At 19.6% G+C, this 23371-nt stretch overlaps 1 protein-coding gene across 1 annotated transcript in view; it reads left to right on the top strand.

The window, feature by feature from the left end:
• Nucleotides 1-4873: 4873 nt before the first annotated feature.
• The window catches only part of LOC129611301 (putative inorganic phosphate cotransporter), a 32619-nt gene continuing 14121 nt past the window's right edge, over nt 4874-23371 (top strand). Inside the window, exon 1 of the mRNA XM_055524374.1 lies at nt 4874-5145. The gene's annotated coding sequence lies outside the window, so the exon portion shown is untranslated. The remainder of the gene's footprint in view (nt 5146-23371) is intronic.

Below are 23371 nucleotides of genomic sequence, written 5' to 3'. Positions count from 1 at the left end.
ATTTAAAATTTATTATACATATAGTGTATATTACTTGTATAACCGTATATAAGTATGTATATGTGTTATATAAATTTACTTATACAATGTACTACATACATATTATATACATATATGTATATGTATGTATGTATAAAAAAAAAAATTTCAAGAATAAAAAAAAAAGTTCAGATTTATAATCATTTTCATGTCTAGAAAAAAGAAAGAACAACAACTCATGACGAGCTTTAATTTCACTTTAAAGAACCTATACACATTTTTATTGTTGTTGTCATTTTTATAGTCAAAGCACTGTTTTTTTCCGTCTGTTCTTTTCTTTTGAACTTCAATTCCCATTTAACTTAATATATTTTTTTTTTGTACTTAATTTAAAAAAAAAATATTTTTTTTTTCTTAATTTTTTTAATACAAATAAAATAAATGATTAAAAAAAAAACATTTTTCAAGATAACATTATGAATATTATGAAAAATTTAATATTTCTACTAAGGTGTTATAAAATTAGATTGAAAGGGGTTGAGTGCCACATAAATTTACTCTATAGTCTATTAATTTTCATTATTCATTAGTAATATGTATATAAAAAATATTGCATACCTCCAGGATGAAAACAAACATTAACAGAAACTTTAATACAATGGTCGAATTCGACAGCTAATTAGAAATTTGGAAACTTCAAATTTTGCATATTTGGAGACACGATGCTGTGAAAGGCGAAAAATATAGAAATAAAATTGGTTTTAAACAAATACATTACTTACTGATGTAAAGCAGCTGCTGAAAGCTCAAACACCTGCAGTCTGCTGTCTAGAAGAAATATAAAAAATTTTCGATTCGCCTTTATTTACGATTCCCATCTACATAAAGGCTGTGTTCGAATTAATTAAAATATTATTTGATATTCATTTTCTAACCTTTCACAACTTTGACACTACAATACTCATTTATAATAAATATTAGAATTTACATAATATGTACGTATTATGCATATTTTACAAACATAACTGTAAATGATATAAGTTATTTGTTTATTGCAATTTTCTTATTAAATTTATTCTAAAAATATTCTAATTATTTTCATTTGTTTTACAATTTTTATCGTAATTAATTATAATGCTTGGTAGTATCGAATGCTAATATCGAAAATCAAGTTCAAATATATTAATTTATTTATAGCGGTTAACATATAATTGATTTTGTTCTTTTATTTTTAACACGTACTCATTTTTTAATACAAATTCTGAATTTTAATTATAGAAAAATAATTTAAATTCTATGGGTACTATAGAAGTTGTAAAATTAAATCAATATTCTTTGTAATTTAATAAATTACAAAATAAGTATAAATTTTTTAAAAATTTTCCAAAATCATTTTTTTTTATTTAAGAATTTTGATCACCTTTTTATTATTTCAAGTTCAAGTATTACGAGTACGTACATATATATTCTATATATGTGTATGTTTTTGTTTTGCTTTTATATAATTGACCGTAATTTTCTTTTGTTTTTAGTAAATTTATTATATACAAAAGCTTATATTGAACGTGACTATTTTTGAACTCTACAATATTATTCTATAATTACTGGCATTTCCTCTATTTTTCATTTAAAGCGGTAATTTTATTTAATTATAAAATTTTATAACATTTATAGAATACAAAATTTACTTATACTTACACTTTACATGCATAGTATAAATTTCAAATTTTACTTGAAATTAAAATTCCATTCACATTTTCCTGTTAATAATTTTCTTATATGGAATTTATTTGAAATTCTAAAATTTTTTATTTTAAAAAACAAAAATAAATATAAAATATCTTATAATAAGTATAAACAACTATTTTTGATTATTTGTTCTTCTTCTTTTTATGGAAAAAGAAATATAAAAACGAAAAGCAAAAAATTAAGCATAAAAAAATATTCGAATAAAAAAAAAAAACAAAAAAGTAAAACGATTTTTTTTAATACTTTGCTGTACACAACCCTAAGAATCGCTATTTTTTACTTTTTTTTGTTTTTTTATTTTTTCTTTTCATATTTTATTAACTTCCCTGATAATACGAATTACTAAGTGTAATATGTGGTTGATGATATACTATTTGAGTATAACAAACATTTATAAATATTTATGTATGAATGTATATGTTCAAGTAGTAAATTATGTGACATGAAAAAACTCCATAGGTAAGTAATAAAATAATAATGTAAGTAGGTCTCTTTTAATTATATATTTTATAATTAAATGTAAACATTATATAATATACATGTACGAGCGTATGATTGTGGAAATAAAATTAATTATATTGTAATAGTATTGTTGCTATACCATTATAATAATTTCATTTCAAATTCAAGAACTAAGACAATAAGAAAGTTGTTGATAATTTTTACAATAATTGACACAGATATTGAAGTATAGTTTATGATTCATATTAAGACTTGGAGTTTCTGTAATATTAAAGCAAAAGAATATATTTGAGTTCGTTTTAAAAATATAGTACACCTCAAATCTATTACCTATACGTTGCATTTATTTGTTTAAAATAGGTTCACAGGACTCTAATAATGTACATTCAATGAAGTAAATTGTCTTAATACTATAAAAACCGAAATATTAAATAATCCCAAATATTTAAATTTAAAGGTTAACTTGTATAACAAAATTTCCATTATGATAGGAATTTCTTGTATAACAAAATTTCCATTATGATAGGAATTCTTTTTACAAATTACCCCTAATTACACTAGGAATAGTTTGGATATTGTTGTCTATAACAAATTTATAACAAATAGAATAAGTTATTTTGTCTTTCATATAAACTAAAAGAAATATTATAATACATTTCGTTTATTTAATAAGTATTTAAAGTAATATTATAAATTTGATAACGGAATGGTAAATTAGATTGATTATAGTATAAAAGAATAATTTTTCAAAAATCATTCAACTGGAATAACTTAGTTCTTTCATTTATTTTTTTTTTTCTTCAAAATGTTAGCAATTTGAATGGTTGAAATTTTTAATGCAAATTTTAGTATAATTTTTATCTGTCAATCATTTGTAACTTAAAATCTATAATTAAAAATGATATAGTTATAAGAAAATTTTAATTTTAATTAATCTTGAATCAAAATATTTTTAAGTTATTTGTTAAAATTTAATTTAATTTAAATACAAATTCATAATGAACTTTTATTAAGAACAAATTACAAATTGAGTAAATATGTTAAAAATGGATAAAAAAAATCATGTGCAAAGTAAATTATTAAAGTTAATAAAAATATATCTAATGAAATATTGAGATTATTGCATTTAAATAACCCAGACGTAAGAAACTATTACAACTTTATAATTGTGCCTAAATGTTATTCACGTATTAAAGTTATGAAAATAAAATTTCCTATAATAATAATATTATATTGAAATTTATATTATACTTAAAATAAAATTCAGATATCATTAAAAAATGAAATATTCTAATATAATAAATTATAGTATAACAAAAGATTAAATTAAATGTTGCATTCTAAAATTTAAAATCAAAATTTTCCGTTTTAATTCTAAAAATAAATTAATCTAGATAATAGAACATTAATTACAGAAGTAAAACAAACTAAAAAAAAAAAGATTGATATTTGACTTAATGCATCATGCCATCTTCTAAATACATATAACACTTTACTATACTCAAGTATTATACAATTTTTGTATTTATTTATCGGTACTGTCATGTAAGTTATCTATAGAAATTGGTATTAGTATATTGTCAGTGTCAATAAAAGTGTATAACAATATTATAATAATTTATTTTTCATATAACAAAATTTTATTAATATAAATTAAATATTATTAACAATTGCATTTATAAATATAATTATACATAATTATTTACATAATATTATTTGCCTATGTAAATATTTTTTTCTTCAACCCTAATCATATAATAATGTAATTAAGTATCATTTATTGTAAATATGATGATGGTATTATTTCATGTCACCTTATTTTACTTGGATTTATACACATATTATGTAAGTATATGTATATATGTAAATATGTTCATACAATGTATAAAATTTTGTTTCCATTTAAATATATACATCATATGTGTATACATGTATATTTACATGTATATAGAATAAGTATACAATTATATGTAAATAAATGATAATAATATATTAAATTATATATACATTCACACACACACATATTATATGTATAATGTATATCTCGTATATCATAAAATGAAAATAATAACGAAAAAATAGTTATAAAATTGTCGCAAACTGGCCATAACTTATATATGAGCTTTAATATTATTAGTTGTATTTAGAGCTTAAAACGAAATCAAACTGTGAACTCTGCGTGTGAAATTTAAAAATAAAAATAAAATTTATTTACAAATTTTTTTTTTAAAAATTAAAAAAAGGTGTTAAAACAAAAATATAAAATTAAAAAAAAAAAAAATTTTTATCAAAAACTTTTCGAACTTTCTTAAAATATAAAAAGTAAATAAAAATTTTATAATTTAAAAAAAATTTTAATTAATTTTACAAAAATTAAGCGAAAAAGGAAACTTTTATAATTTTTTGAACAAAATGACGATTGTTAAATAGCATTTATTAAAAAATTTAATTTAGAAAAAATGAAGTGTTTAAATTTAATTTATTTTTTTCTTTATAATTTATAATTTTCATTTTCTATAATTTCTTCTTCTTCATAAAAAAAATTTTTAATATTTAAAAATTAAATTAAAAAAAGAAATTAATATTAAATTCTATAAAATAAAATTTTATTTTTCGATCTCGTTCACATTTTGCAATTTATAAAAGTCGCGCGCGATCATAAAATTTATTTTTTTTTGTTTTTGTGTTTATTCGATAAAACGTGTGTTTGGAATTTTTTTTTTTCAATTTAAATTTGAATTTGAAAAAGCACATTTTTCTTCGATATTGTTTACTCCAATATTATTTTAATTTTATTTTTCTACATTTTTACTTTACCTTTTGTATTCTATACCTTCAATACAATTAATTTTTACTTTTACACACCATCCTATTTACAAACACTTTCGGTGTTTTTTTTTTTTGCGAAGAACAGCATTTATTAAATTATCATCTTTAAACTATAAATAATTTAAGGTATGTGTACAAAAATATTATTTTTTTATTTATTACATAATTTTTACAACTTAAAAAAAAAAATTAAATTTTAAATGACAAATAGATATGTAAATAAAAAAATATGTTTAGTATATTGGAGTAGCAGTGGAATGTTTTCTTAAAATTTGTAGTATTAAAAGTTGTTTATTAAACAATAATTAGATTATAAATTAATTTTTGATTATTAATTTGTAATTAAATTTAAAATAAGAAAATTATTAAAAATTGAATTGTTCTACAATTCGAATTTATAATTGTTAATTAAAATTTTTGGTTTTTGGTCTTTTGTATAATAACAACTTAAAAAAATATAAGGATTGCTTTATTGGTGTGATTAGTATTTTGTGGTTCGTATATTAGTACGACAGTAATATATGTTTATATACGACAGTAATATTTGTAAATTGATTGCTGAGTCACTAAGATAGAAAAGAATTATTTTTAAATCACATGGTACCTATATGTAACTAAAAAATTTGTAGTTTAGTTTAGAACTTAAATGGGCTAGAGCTTAGTACAGGATGATTTTAAGTTTAGTTTATTTTTAATGTAGCTACTTACATATTATGTACTTATATCTTAGATTATAGCGAAATTTTATAGTGGAATTATTTTTCGTAATTTATACAATACATATACATCTTCTGTTACTCTTATTATACTCCGATATAGTAAATATCGGAAAATTAATAAGTGATTATTAAAATTTCTATTCTACATTATTTATTTTTAAATAAAATTTTCATATTTTTTTTTTTTAATTAAAAATATGAAAATATAAAATTTCAATAATAATTTTAATTTTTTTCTCAATTATATTAATTAAATAATTAAGATTATTTTAAAATATTTTATTTAACAACATATATAATATGCATATAATTATTATGTACGTAATCATATGACTAAGTGTAAGGTATTATAATTATTATAAAATCTTATAATATTATATAAATTATAATATAACCAAATATATAATATGTAATTAGCTATACAATATAGAGAAATGTATATAAGTAATTAAATTATGATGAAATGTTTTTTACTTCGTTTAGTTATTTTGAAAAGGAAATGTTATTGTCTTTAAATTTAATTACTTTTATTATTTTACTTTAATTGCTACATTATATAGATATATTTATATACATAATGTGATGTGATGATTCATTTTAATTCTGTGTTGTTAGAAATTAATTTGTGAATAATTTTAAATATAATTCATTAAACACAAAAAAATCTTATTAAGATTTTTATTTATAAGTTTAAAAAACAATTGAATACTCCATAACATTGTTATTATTACTTTGCAACTGTATAACTACGTTAATTAATTTTTAAATATATATCGGAGATTAAAATTACAATAGAAATCTTTAAAATTCAATTAAGAGTAGGAACTCTGTTATTAAGAAGAGGAATGTTAATAATTTTGAGGAAAAATAATTTTTAATTTTTTATTTGCTTATTTTTTATTTCGGAGATTATTTGGGAGGCAGTGTTTCAAAATTTTGTTTTATTAATTTTGCAAATTTAAGTTTACAAAATTAATGGGTACTGCTTACTTTACTTGTAAGATACTTTTTATAATTAATTTTCTAAAATATAATTTTATAATTCAAAAGTTAATTAAATTAATTTATTTATTAATTTATCATATAAATAAATGCTATGGCAAATACATTATGACTCTTGATTATACTAGATCTGTGAGCCACTAATTTAAAATAATTTAACATTTACAATTAAAAAATTGCTTAACAAAAAAATTTACTAATAGATAATGGTAGAATTAAATTACAATTACATAACAAATTGAATAAAAATTATTTTTTAAAAACAAAGTGTAATACAAGTCCAAAAGTTTTGAAATAAAATCACTAATTTACAAATTACTACATTTCTATGAGAAAAAAATCAAAATAAAGTTTTATATAAATTAATTTAAAATTTAAGAATTATTTTTAAATACTCAATCAAATATATGATTTCTTTATTAGTCGAAGCTCACCTCACAATTTGTAAGGCGAAAACACAATTTTATTTTCATTCGGTCTTGGCTGACATTTTTAAGATGCAAACTTAATATTTGGATTAAAGGAAGGAAAATTTAGCGTTTTTTTTTAAATAATTGCTATTAATTCAGAATAATACTTAATATTGTCTTCTCTTCTAAATATATTATCCGAAATTGGTTTAATATGATTAACTTCACACTTCTGACGCAGCTACATTATGTGGTTAAATCGATTTAAAATATTGTATAGTAACGGGCGGTATAATTAATTTGATCATACAATATATTTCAAACATAAAGCAATATTATAAAAATTTTCGAGAAAATATAGGAAGAATACCTAAATACATATATGTACGTTTTATATACGTAACATTATTACGTTATTGCGTTAATAATAATTCAGTATTAAGTTTAGAGTTCTCGAATTTTTTTCCCATATTACATTAGATCTAAAATTTTTCTAATATTTATTAAATATAGCTAGTTTTCAAATTAATATAATAAAATCTTATATAAGAATCTAATATTTTAAACCCTTAAAAAATTTTTTAATCTTAGTTTTTATTTTTTTAGTAATCCAAAATTAGACTTGAAATTTTATTTAAGACACATGCTTCAAATGAATGTAAAATTTTTATATTTTCTTAATTTTTTTGTTCTTTAAATCTGTATTAAACTTTGAGCTTTCATTTACATACATATCTACATACATACAGTTATATTTGCTATTAAAAAAAGTGATAAGAAAAATTATTTAAATTGTTTTATAAAAAAATTGCAATATTGTTTGCGATGTACAACTCAAATGGAATATAAAAATACAAAAAAAAAAAATAAATGAGAAATGAATCAAAATAAAATAATTAAATAGAGACAGAATTAAAAAAAAAGAAAAAAACGTGATTATTATCGCAGAAAAAAAAAAATCTTTTTTTTCTACTTAAACTTTATATGTGTAGCTTTTTAATATAGCTTGTTGACATGAGGTTAATGAAATTTTGTATAAATACTTGAAAAATCATGTGTAAAGGAGTAAAAACTCAACAAGATTTAAATATTTTTTAATTTATTGATTTTTACTTTAAGAATTTTTTTTAATAATAAGGGAAAAGCACCTAAATGCAAATCTAATAAATTTCATTTTAATTTATTCAGCAATTTAAATTTATATTGCTGAATAAATCAAATTGAAATTATAGATATTTTTTATTTAGGTAGATGACCTCTTCCTATTTACTTAACATTTAAACATGAGCAAATTGCAAATAAGATTTAGAGTGTCATTCAGCCAAAATTCAACCTTTTACGTATACATTATACATAATCCACTTACAATTCCATAAAACAAGGAAAATGTTATTGAACTTATACCGCATGTTAACTATATTGCAACAATATTTTTTTAATACTTAATGTAAATAATAACATGCTTAAAATATAATATCCTTTTAAGATTCATTCATATACAAATGTATTTATATAATTGTTCATAAGTGTGCGTATTTGAAAGTTCAATTTGTTTTTGAAGTCCATATGAGTACATATAAATTAAGTATAGGTGTTTTTATATAATTATATTATATAATTATATACTATTTATAAATAATATTTATAAAATTTAGTATAACTAGAATTTTGTTTATAACTAAAACCATGATATTGTGTACATGTACATATGTAACTGTAGAAGATTATTTATAAAATTCATTGAGAGAAGATTAAAATAAAAACCGTAAATTTATTTCATTGAAGAATGATGAAAGCGCCCATGCTAAGCAACAAAAAAAAAGCAAAAATATCAAATAACATAAGAGTATTAAAAGTAAATTTTAAGATGAAATGAATTTCCAAATCGAAAAACGTTGTAAGCACAAATTTCGTTATTTTCGGTAACATTCACCAACTTTAAAATTGTAGTTATAGGTACTTACTTAACAAAACATAATTGAAGACACTAGTGAATGAAAGTTTCATTTACAATTTTTACGAAAATTGATTTATTGCATAAATAAAAGTTTTATGTGTTTATCTTTCATATGCAGAAAAACCCGTTTTTCAAAAAATTTAAGGTATAACTTAACTCAATTAAAAGACTCACTTTAGGAGATAGCTTATTGTTAAAAGTTTTTATGTCACATTTTTGAATTATTTTGCTTTGAAAAAAGGTTAATTTACTCGAAACTTGTAGAATTGCAAAAACTGTTGTTGACACCTTCATTCACTCCTGTTTTCAATTCAGCATATGTTCCTACAATTTCTGAATTGTGTATAATTAATTATACATTATTTTTCACTTATTATAAGTAATATTTTAATAAAAATAATTTAAGAAATCCAATATATGTACATCACAAAATCAACAAAAAAAAAATAATTAAGCTTACTTAAACCCAAACAATGAAAGCTTAAAGAGAATTGTTTTTTTCATTTCGTCAATTATAATATTAATTCGCATCTTATATTTAATTTTTAAAATAAAAATTTTTTTACACGAAAAATATTAATTAAATTCCGGAATTAAATTAAGAAAAAAATTTATTGTTTATTTTTTTTTTCATATTGTTCTACTCCGATAAATTGTTGACACTCGATTAATATTTTAATATTATTATTAAAAAAAAAAAATTTTTCGTGTAAAAAATTTTATTTTTTTTCCACAATTATTTCGGACTTATTGTTATTGCGCGAGGTGGTAATAAAGAGTTCAATAAAAAATAATTATTTTGTAAATATTTTATCCGTTATTTTGCGCATGTAAATACAAGTGTGTACTATAAGAAATAATTTTTTGTTTCTCCGAGAATAATTATAAATTGGTAAACAATTTTTGACTTTTTTAAAAGTGAATAAACATATTAATAAATAATAATAAAAAATTAATACATTTTAATTATAAAATCATTTATAATTACTACATAATATCTAATTTTATAACAGATATAAAAATAAAATAATACCAATTTGTACAGTAATTATCTGAAATTCGATAACTCCATTTTTAGTCAATTTTAATTATTAATGGGAATTGATTACAAATCTTTGATTTATCAAAATTCAGAAAAGCTAAGTTGAAAATTTGGTTTTGAAAAAAAAAAGATTGTATTTGTTTTTCTGTGTATTTAGTTTGCCACACCAAAAATGTTACTGTCTTGATCATGTTAAATTTTTTGCAGATTTTCGCAGAATTTTGCCCTCTATAATTATTTTGTCCTTATTAATTATGACAGATTTGAAATTGATATTAATTATTTTATAAAAATATTTTTGAATATATGTACATACATATATGTATATACGTACATAAAAATGTAAAAACCTTTCCATACATTAAGTTGATATTTTGCCGTATTAACATTTTAACAATACAATAAATTATTCTAAAAATTAGTAACATTATAAACTGAATATTAAAATAAACGAATATAAACCTATAAATACCTATAAATCCTATATATATACAAGTAGGTTTTATATATCAAACTATTTAAAATAAAATGTGAAATTAGTGTAGGTACCTATATATAATTTTAGTTTGAACAAACTAGCTATTATAGAATTTTGTAGTCCAAATATGTGTACCTGCGCGAGTGTATACATGGTCATAAAATATTATATTTCGTTTAGTTTAGTTTAAGTTATGATGACCTAATCATATACATCAAAAATTAAAAACGTGCAGAAATGGTATTTTCCATATATAATTGAACAATAAAACTAATTTGCATTTATTTATTAAATCTTATTCTTATTAGTGTTTTAAATATTAAATAATTTAAACAATAAGAAAATAATTAAAAAAGTAATGAAGAAAACTATTCATTTGAATTAGTTATAAAAATTAATAAAATTAGAATTTACATAATAATATATAAGTATGTATGAAACAAATTTTCGTTTTTGTAATAGAACTATGTGCAAAAATTATTAGTCAGAATTTTAGACTAAATCTATATCTATCTTCCGATAATAAATACGAGTATATAGTAGTAGGTACTACAAAGGGAGAAAAACCATGAGATTGTGTTTCCAAATAATTTAAGGAACAGTATAATATAAAATAACAAGAACGTAAGAGAAGAAAACCTGAAGTTCAATTTGAATAATGAAAAATGTGTAGAAATTGTTAAGGACGCAGCTAATGTAGAATTTATGTAAAAACTTATTTATATATTTCAAATAATATAGAACATTTCAAGCTATTAAAGCTTGAATTCAAACATTTTATTTTATAATCATATGAAAAAATATTATACCGTATGGCATACGTAATTGATGTCAATTAAACTATAGTGTTGTGTGATGTCAAAGTATATAGTATTGTCAAACCTGTTATATATTCCCATTCAACTGCATTTTATTTGAAATATAAAACAAAGATTTAAAATATTTAAAAAAATTTTGCCAAAAAATTAAATTCCGAATTCAAATATTTCAAAATTAACTTCAAATATTTTTGTTTGTCGTCTAAATACATACATATATGTATAGTAATATAATAAATCAATCAATTGATTTTGCAAATTAATCATATATACAATGACAATGACCTTATAAAGAGAAAAAAAAAAAACACATTCTCTCTTATAGGAAATTTTATTTTGCTGTTTTTTTTTTGTTCTGTATAAGTGTAAAATATGCATGTACCATATTTATAGCGACGATGTATAAAAATTAATCAATATATGAAAACTGTATAATAATATAAAGCCCATATACATATATATATATACATAGGTATATAATTACATTAATTTCGTAGATTGCAGATACATACATATATATTTATTTCTTCTGATAATTCAAAAAATTGCAAATCAGCAAATATTTTACATATTTTATTTTACTATTTTTTTTTACATTGTAATTAATTTAATGCACTATACAAAATGTGTTGTGATTGTCAGTTAACAACACATTAAATATTAATTTAATTTTCAGAATTTATTATAAATTATAATTAAAAAAATTTTGAAGAATTTGAATAGATCAAATTGTTTTTTCAACTTTGAATGTTAAAATTTGATGAAAATTAAAATGATGCCCAATATCTATATCAATTTATTATAATATAGCTAAACATTTCAATAAGGGGATGACACTAAATAAGTATAAAATGAAATACTCGTAATACAATCTGGCGTTTGTTCAAATCACCGATATTGCTGTGATTGGAACAGTCAAACCACATTATGTTAATCATTTCAATTGTTAGCTCATTTGCGGCCAGATCGTAATCAAAAGCATATAAATTTGCTTTAATTTTAATGTATTTTAATTTTTAACTATTATCTTAAATTTTTATTAGTATAAATCCTTCAATGACATTTAACTTTAATTTACTTTATTAAATCTATAACATTATTGCTCATAAATTTTCTCTTATTAATAATTTTTTGCTATTATTAGCCAACATAGCCAAATTACACTGTATTCGACTCAGTTTCATAATGTACATTCAATTTAACAAAATGAACGTGAATATAATAATTTGAAATATTTAATTTATTATAATTATTATATTTATTATATTTACTATTTATATTTTAATTGTATTTATAAAACTGTTATAAATTCCTCATTTAAAAAATTATTTATAAATAAAAGTGCGATAAATTTAAATAATTAAATTTGCTAAATCAATAAGCTATTAAAATTTATATAGTAATTCAATTCATTTAAAATTTATAGTAATTCAAGATTTACTTTACTAATATTAGAAACGAATTACTAAAATAACAATAATTTGAATTTAAATTTCTAATATACACTCTTAATAACTCATGTTTAATTATATTCTATATATTTTTCTACATAAATACTAGCTACATAAAAGAAAGTTCAAAGAAATTTTCTAATTTATTATCTAAATAAGATTTATTATAAAATATTTACGATATTAAAGCATTATACTATGAAAGTATATTATAATATAATAGTATAAAAGTCAGGAAAATAAGCTATTTAAATTTTAAATATTAAAATATTATTTATATAGGTATTCTATTGTGTCATACTAGTCATATATTTAGCTTTTGTATGAGTAATAAACTTATTTACATATGTATATCTTTTAGTTATGCTAATTAAAATTCTTAAAGTTGAAAATTGGCGCTTTACAAAATATTGTTTAGCATTTAATTAAATTTTAACATACTATTATATTGTTATACATAATAAAATAAATAAATATATATGTATATATTTATTTTATATTATAGAACATGTGTAATATTAAATCATTTTATAAAAATAAATAAGTTTCTGTTATACAGTGACACAGCTGTTATATATGGTTTATCTCGTATAATTTTGTAATTAATAAATTATTTTATTTAATATACTTTGTTTTACAAATTCCTAAAAACTTAATGAATAAATTAAATATTGTATTAAAATTTATACAAATATTCATACTATATTTTGTTAGATTAGCTCATCATTAAAAAGAGTCATATAATTTTTTTTTTGGCACCTATTATACTTATGTATAACAAAATTGGGAATATTTTTGATATTTTGAAAAATTAAATTTTTTTTTTTATTTCTAATTTGTTTTTCTCTGTACGATATTTAGATGCTCTGCATAGCAATGTAAAGAACTTGTAGTCTTTAATTTAATAAATTAATAAATTGTAATTTCCAAATGTACCTTGAGAGGCTCAGAAGTAAAACGAGCTTACCCACATAAAAAATTTCATGTTATGATATTTTTCGAAAAGAAATAGGTAAGAGTTTTATTTTTATGAAGATGTCATTATTTTAACATAATTTTATATAGATTTTTAACAAAAAAAGCAAAAATTTTGTAAATGAGGGTTAGGCCAATTTGCTTCTAAGCCCATTAACGTATTTTATTTTACCAATTTCTTGAATTTAAACTATATGCTCTATAATGCAATAAAACTATTAAATTAAAGAAAATTTGACTATATATACTGAAGAAATTTTATTAAATTTATATTACCTAACAGTTATAATTACATATAAAAGTTATACGCAACATAATTTGGTAATTATATTATTACAAAATAAAAAAATAAAATAATTGATTAAAAATAACAAAACGTGTCTGGCACATGACATTATTTTCTAATATAACAACAATCATTTCTATTATACACCAATTATCAAATAAACAAAAATTTTGTTTATTAAATTTTATTTACATTTCTTTTTTTTTGTTTTGTTATAAAAGGTCATTTTTATCACACTTTATTTTATTTTTTACATTAAAATTTTTGTTTTACAAATTTATTTTAATCAGACACCTTATTGATATACTTACTTAAAATATGTACATGGTATATCAATTTCATAAAAAAAAAATATCGATAAGATTTGTTATATTACACTTATTACATAATTACATAGGAATGTAAGCACTTAAGAATCGAGGTATTTATACACAGTAATGCTCGCGTACGAGTATGTCTATACATGATATATTGTTATACTGTGTGTAAATATTAAATATTTTTATACTTATAGTTCTTTGTTATTTTTAAGTGATTTTTAAGTATACAATAAATAAATATTAATATACATTTTAAGTATATATATTGTGTATAATTTATCATAATATACATAATGCGATTAAATAGTATTTTAAGTAAAAACTCGGTAAAAACTTGATAACTTTATTTTTTTTTTAAAGCATTCTTATATATGTGGTGTTTTTTTAATAACAGTAACTTGTGCTTTTTTGGTAAATTTTAAAAATTTATTATTTTACATTAAATTAATGAATATAAAAATTTTAGCAGCGAATTCAATCTGGAAAACAGAAAGAATAAAAGACAATTGGAATATTTATCCCCGCCTATATTGAACTAAGCACACTTGCATTTGCCCGCATTATATTCCCCCTTCGGTTAACTGAAAGTACTTTAGTTGTTCAATGACAAAACCATAACATATTCGTATTAATTTTTATATGCACCGATCAAACAATGTTTAACCAATATGAGTAATATCCACAATTTAGGCTCAAATTATTTCTAAAAATATACAAAAATGCTCAACAACAAGTGTTTATGCTAGCACTGCTTTATATACCTTACATATATATTTTATTAATAATTACTTAAAAAATTATTCTATATTTTTTGAAAATTTATTTCCATATTATTTTAACAGTTCTTATTCTATGAATTTATAAGTGTTAAAAGAAAAATTATTTCGTCTGACAATTTAATTTATTATTTTTATTTAATTTTCTCTTTTCTTCTTTTAAATAATTTAAAATTTAATATATATGTATAACAATGTCTCTGTATATAATAAAATAATTTGATTTGAAAATATTGATAATTTAATTTGATTTTTTTCATCAATTAAATTATATAATAATATTTTCAATTATACCATAAACTGATGATCTTCTGTTGAAATTGATTTTTGCAAGTTTTTTTCTGGAAAAAAAAGTAGCTATGACCAATTGAAATTGGAATATACTATTGTGAGCTATAAATGTGTATGCTTTATAATTGGGTACTTATACAGTATAGAAATTTACATTTAGAATTATTTTCTCTTAATATTTTCTGAATTTAAATTATTAATTGTTAAACTTTTATGTGAAGCAAAACATCTGAATTAACAATTATTTTGCTTTACTATATTTTGATGACATAAAAACAAATTAGTTTTCAGTTTAACTTCTTTCTACATAGGGAGATGAATTATTTATCTTAGTATAGATGAGGTATTCAGAAGTGATCTTTCATATTTCATTTCTTAATGGCATCGTTTAGGTAATGTAATTTATCCAAGCCTTTATATTATAAATATTAAATACTTAGCTTGCTAGCAGAAATATCATTTGCAAGGTGATTAATTTATCATGCTAATAAGTAAATTTTAATTGCCTTATTGGTTTGAAAGTTTTTGTAATTGTAATTGACTGCAAATGATATTTCTATGAATTCTGTTTGAGGACATAGTATATAGTAAGTGGTTTTCACATTCTTAACATACAGTGAGACATGCGATTAACATGAAGGTAGATTATTGAAAATGAATTTTTTTGACCAAAATAGAAAAATTTTTCCGTTAAATTCAACCAAAAATTTTACTTTGTATCAATATTTTTACTTACATGTATACAAAAGCTTAATTTTGCATACTTATAGTTGTCATGACTATTTTTTATATATTATGGGTACACAAATTGAAATAATAAAATTTTCGCAAATTTCTAATAATTTTTAAAGGTCTTTTATTATTTTTTGTTAAAAAAATGTTGAACAAAATTAGAAATTTAAATTTTATATAAAAAAATTGTTTTTTTTTTTGTTAGAGCAAACAATTAACACATTTAAAAACATTTTTTTAAAATTTTAATAGCATCGCGAAAATAAAAAAAAAAAAATCGTACATAATGGAATTTTTAGCTTTTATTAAAAATTTTTTTTTTTTTCTTGAAATAAAAATAAATAAATTGTATATGCTCTGTATGTGAAAAAATATTGTGTTTTTCAAATAAAAACAAAAAAAGGAAATTTCTTTGTTTATTAAAAATAAATACAGCACTTTTTTATGCAAACATTATTGATAAATACAAAAAAAAAGGTTGTCTATATTTGTCATAAAATTAAAAAAAAAAGTTATCAATTTTTCTATTATATTATGTGATACGAGTATTGTATAGCGTTATTGTGATAACTCAAAAATTTTGATTTCCGAATAAGGTTGTTATATGATGGCAATTCATGTTCATTTATGTATACGTGCTTTTAAAATATAATAAATTTATTATCTATATCTATAATAAATTTTGAGGCTTTAAATAAATTATTAACTATATAGTGATTATGTACTCGTATTATTTATTGCAAAAATAATGATTTCTTGAAAAAATTTTAATTTAAAATTTCTTGAAATTAATTTTACTCACAAAGATGGCAAATTTTGTAAAAAAAAATAATAATAATATTATAAATTTAAACATATTATTTATTTTATTTTATATGTTAATTTTAAGTACGTTATGATGGATAACAAGAGCTTGTTCGGTTTCTACGAAATTTCAAATTTTATTTAATCAAATTATATTTCGAAATTCAATTATAATAATAAAAATTTTTTGGATTTCTATCTTTATAAAACCATTATAACAATATTATTGTAAAAATATAAGTATATCAAAAACAAAAAAAATAGTATAATAAAGCTGAACTAGATGCAGCTGTTCTATAATCCACAGGTCAAATTGTGAACGATCAACAAAATCTAAGAAATTATTTAGAAATTTAAATTTATAATTAAATATCGAAATATTTATTTTTTATAAATAATTTAATCGTAATACAGATAATTGTACACCAGTTTCTTACGTGATTGAACCTACTGTAATTTTATATTAAATATTTAAGGTTATTGATATTTACTATTGAGACCCTTCTGTTAAAATACTAGTGCAATAACCACTGCTTCATTAGTCAGGAAATGTAAAAATATATTTGTCTATTGACTGTGTTGCAACATATTGCACATGAAAAATTACACTTTAAATACTATATGTATTAAATATTAATAAATAATACATTAATTCTAAAAACTATTACCATTTATATTCTTCTTCGGATTTCGGAACTATATACCATTATTTCGTTTTTACAATTATATAAATTAAAAAAGTATTTAATTCAAAAAGAATTTTAACATAAAATTTATTGAGTCAATGTATTCGATATTTTCTATGATTTATTAAATATACAACAATGCAAATCAGATCAATAATCAACAGCACTTTGTTCTTAAAATTAAAATTTTAAAGCCAATATAAAGAAAAATTAAAGCTCACTCAATAAAATTTCTCTACTAATGATAAATAAAATGATCGCAACCCATGCACATATTTATGATGTCTATGTAAAATTTTTACATACAGTAGTAACAGGAGTCAAACTTATTAATAATATAATAAAAAATAGATATAACCTGGAATAATTTTAATAAATAATAAAGCAATATAATATTATTATTTTATTATGATATTGTTATATCCGTTATTAAATTGTCAAATGAAAAGTAATAAACTATTATACATTCAAATACGTTATTATTATACAGTAGAATATAACAATTTAAGAGATTATAAATGAAAAATTGATTTTCCTTGAAATTGGCATTGAAATAATATCCCAATCCAATTGTTTCGATATAACACCTATAGTGTATAACATAATAATATAAAAAATGTTATAAATTATAATCAATAATTTTTTTATCAAATTTACTAATAAATTCCTTGTTAAATTTTATGATAAAAAAAATAAATTACCTTATTTATACGAGCACGATCTTTTTTTTTATAAATAATTTACACACGATGTGTATACACTGTACAGGTGCACACACATTTACGCAGCATTTTAAATTTCAATTAATTTGATAACAAAGTATAAAAAATATAATAAACAGTAGTTTGAAAATAAATATATACTAAATTGACTTTTTTTTTTTAAATTTTAATTCATTTTTAAATTTTATTGTATTTAGATAATAGGTATGTTATTAAAAAATGTCAATTAATTTAATATGGATATAATAATTTGTAAATTATTGTTATACAACAAAAAAAAAACAAAAATGTGTTCTACGTTTTAAAAAACAATTATTTTCTGGTGTAGCTTCTAGTTTACTAGATAATTTGACTTTACTTTTAATATAATAATTAAAATTGGGTGGAATGGAAAATTTAATCATAAATCAATGAGTGGAAAGAAAAATTTTTTGAATCGTAAAAATATGGGTTTCGAGTAAATAAGGCTCAGAATTCAGATTGATTTTTTTTTTTAAAAAATTTTGAATATTTACAGTACTTGCCATAATAACTTCTTAACTTTGTATCGAAGTCTTAATTAAAACTATAGTAAATTCGAATTTGGAATAATTGATATTATGCTTTAATGGACTTAGACAGTTTTCTTTGTAACCACAGAAATTATGTATGTATATGTACATTATTTATGTAAGAATATGTTAGTTTAAGAGTGAATTCTGCCGGGTCTATTAATAAAGTAAATGATCAATGAAAATTGAAGATAACATTCATGTAATTGAATTTATAAACAATTATTTTGTTGTAATGTTATACATTATATAATACACATAATTAACTTTACCCTATAGTACGTAAAAATATATTTTATATGTTAATTTTTGGGGACCTACCAAAACTACATAAATTTTTCCAAACTGTGTCAGGAAGTCTAATCTTATATTTATATATTAATGCAACAAGAAAACATTTTATTACATTTTGTAGAATTTTACGAAATATTTCCTAAAATTTTAAAGATTTGATAATAAATATATGGTATATAAGTTTCCTAAAAATGACACATTTACACACACACATCATAGCCGATGACGTATAATAGAAAAATTTTAACAAGAAGGCATAGGTTTATGAATGGCGCATGCATAGGTTTATAAATCCTTTATTATGAATTTAAATTGTTATATTTTAAAAATTAATTCGATTATTATAGATTATAATGATTATACCATAAAATTGGAAGATAATTTTTTTTGTACGTGTTTTCTCATCGTATATAATACCAATATTATTAAAGCCATTTTTTATTTTTTTGGAATTATATACAATAAATGATAAAATAAATAAACTATAATTACCTGTAGATTAGAAAAAAAAATGAAAATATTATAAAAACCTTTAATTCGGAAAAAAATTTGGCATTTTATTGTTTAAATTTGTCCTGTAAGTTTATAATTTCAATATTCTTCATTATAATATTTTTAAATTTTATTAAGTATTATTTAAGAAAAATATTTAAATAGTAGTATATTTGAACAAATAGTAACGTATTTCGGTATATCAATTATAAAATTGTAAAGTGTTAATTACAAAATAATTATTGAATAAAAAATTACAATTAAATTATTAAAATTCTAATGATTCATAATAAAAGATTGCAATTTAAATCTAATAAGTAAAACAATTGTTTGAAAAATTCATTTAATTATAATATATTTAAAATTCAAAATAAAAGTATATAATTACATATTTTTATATATATATACATAATATGTAATTATTAAGTGAATTGAACTGTAATTTCTGACACAAAAAAATGGTATTGTTTTCACAATGATTTTTAATAGCGGAAATATTTGAATTAAAGTAAAATTACCTTTAAGTGGACACTTTTCATTTTAATTAATTTTTAATTTATCTAAATTTTTTTTTTTGTGTGTGTTTATTATTAAAAAATTTACTCATACAAATATAATTAAATAAACTTTATTTAAATTTTTAAGTAATTTCCAAGCATAGTGAAAATAATTTTAATATAAATCAGTACATTTTATTAAACCATTTAAGTAACACTGTTTAATCTTTAAGGTGTTTTCGGATTAAAAAATAATTTGTGAATTCAAAAAAAATCAAGAATCGTAAATTAAAAAAATAAATTAATTTTTTTTTTTTTCCAAAAATATATTTAACATTTTATGTGATAAATATCTATTTAATAATTTTGCATTTCCATTTTTTTTTTATAAATATTTCAATTCATAAATTATTGAGTTCGTGTTTTTTTTTCGAAAAAATAAAATTTAAAAACGAAAAATAAATTGTTGGGTCAAATCAATTGTTTGTAAAGTATTACTTTTCCCTTCAAGAAGTGAAAATGTGTACAGTTTTTAAAAATAATCTTTACATTATTTAAAAATGATTGCATACATTTAGGATGAGGTAAAAAAAAATTGAAAGAGGCATTAACATAATTTTCGAATTCAAGTGTTAATTGTGTTAAGTTAAGAAAAATAATTATAATTGTTGATGGTATGGCATTTGTCGAAATTTGGGAAGTCTTGCAATTTCGGTACCAAAAAATCAAATTTTAGAAATTTCGAGTTGTAATGAGGGGCTATAATTTACAGAAGCGGGTAGATTAGAAAAACTATTCTTGTATACGGAAATAAGTTTCCAGTGAAAATCTATTTACAATGTAAAATTCCACCTTTCTATCTTAAAGAATATAGAATTTGAGAAACAAACACTCGGGCGGACGAACGGACAAAGTAAAACTAATTAACATCTCTTTTTGTCAATTTTTTTGGAAAAGTACTAAAAACAAAAATAAATTTTATTTATTATTTTCAATTTTGTTTTTCTTTAATTCTTTTTAAATATTTTATATACTAATAAAATTATTTATTAATATAAAATAAATTGAAATTAGAATAAATCATAATCATAGGTATATGGAGAAAATATTGAATTAAAATATAAAGTTAAAATAAATGACATATAATTAAATTTTTTTAAATAAAATTTTTTAATATAAACATATAATTTATTACTTTATTAATACATATACATAAATTTAAATTTAATGAAATTTTCATAATATAATTTCTAAAAATAAAAAATTCATTAGTGTGGAAAATTATAAATGTAATTATGAGTGCTAATTAAATAACATCTGTCCTCTTCGCGATTTATGATTATTAATTTAAATGTGTAATTATATTCTTTTATGTATTAATTGTACAGTTATTAATAATATTTTTAATGCTTAAAAACTTTATCGTAAATAATATTAATAAGAGTGAGCTGTATATTTTAATTCTTTATTATGTTTATGTAGCCGGTCATGGTTATAAATAAACTTGTGTATATGTCTAATTACTGACAGAAATGATATTAGAGTAATTTATTTAAATTTAATAAAATTAAAGACAATTTTTTGTATAATTAAATTTACGTTATAGAACAAATCTGTTTGATTACGGAAAAATTTTATAAATTTTTCAATAACAGAAGCTTTCGTATAAAAACTATACAAAGATAAATTAATTTAAGTTCAAATTCAGATTAAATTTAGGGGGGATTGGGAGAGAAAGCAAATACTTTTAATAGAATGAAAATTCTGAAGCCTTCTTTTGAAATTTTTTGAAAAATTTTACATGAAATGAAATCTAAAGTTTAAGAGAATAAGAGAAAAAAAACTTAATAATAAATTTATGAAATTTTTTTTTGTGAAAATTAAAAAAAAAATATTTTTTTACTATTATTTTCAATTGTTGTTGATTTTTTTCCCTTTGGAAATGGCTAAAATCAATTGAAATTTTTGGCTAATCTCACAAGTTTTTGTAAAAAAAAAAGAAGTTGCATGCTTTTTTTTGGCAACTGACAGAATTACTTTAAAATTATTATTTCAGAAACTTTAAGAAAACAACAACGGATTGAGCTATAGTCTCATATTTAAAAATGCTTCTCTTTTCCATGATATTTTCTTAGATTTGTGTTACCTTTTATTTAATAATAAAAAATGTTCATTTTTAAGTTACACTTAAAGTAATTAATATTCTTTCTTTCCATTTTAATATGAGCAAATAAATTTAGAATAAATAAAAATTTTTAACATTTACTTTTATTAAAAAAAAATAAATCGCCTTAATTGTATAAATATTTAGGCGCATAAATTTGTAATTTTAATAAATATTTACATATGCTCATATACATATGTATTTAAATAAAAACCAAAATCTACCAAACTCAATTTGAAAAATTAAATTTTTAATTATGCTTAATAAATATTCCTTTTTTGCAAAAATTAAATTTTTATTTAATAATTATTTATATATATTCATATTAATGAATGTAAGTATGTGTTTTATACTCTAACATTGACCATAAAATCTAATAGAATTTAACCACAATTATAGGAAGGCTATTTTTACTATTCATGTAATTATTATGAACCTTATAATTTTGCATTTAAATTGCGACTGAAAAATCATTCATAAAAACCAGAAAGAACCAATATACATACATACATATTTGTTTACTTGTGCATACATTATACTAGTATCCACTAGTATCTGTTAATTATATATTCTATTAAAATTTAATTAATGCATTAAAAATATTGGCTATTAAAATGATTTTCTTGCTATAATTATACTTAGAAAGTGAAAAATTAAAATTAAAGTATTTAAAATTAAAAATTTACTTATTTATTTCTCTTAATATTTATTTTTAAATTTCCCATTATAAATTTTTTTTTTGGGAGAATTTAAATGCTAGTTTTTCTTTACTTTTTGTTTTTTTTGAATGCACAATTTCTATATTTATATAAAGAGAGAATAAATTATATACCGTGTATATATTGAGTATATAATCAAAAGTAATATATGAACATGTTGCACATA

Source organism: Condylostylus longicornis, unplaced genomic scaffold (genome assembly GCF_029603195.1).
Source record: "Condylostylus longicornis isolate FDR11 unplaced genomic scaffold, ASM2960319v2 ptg000049l, whole genome shotgun sequence".
In the NCBI taxonomy this organism is placed as follows: domain Eukaryota; kingdom Metazoa; phylum Arthropoda; class Insecta; order Diptera; family Dolichopodidae; genus Condylostylus; species Condylostylus longicornis.
This window is presented reverse-complemented; position numbering and strand designations above follow the sequence as displayed.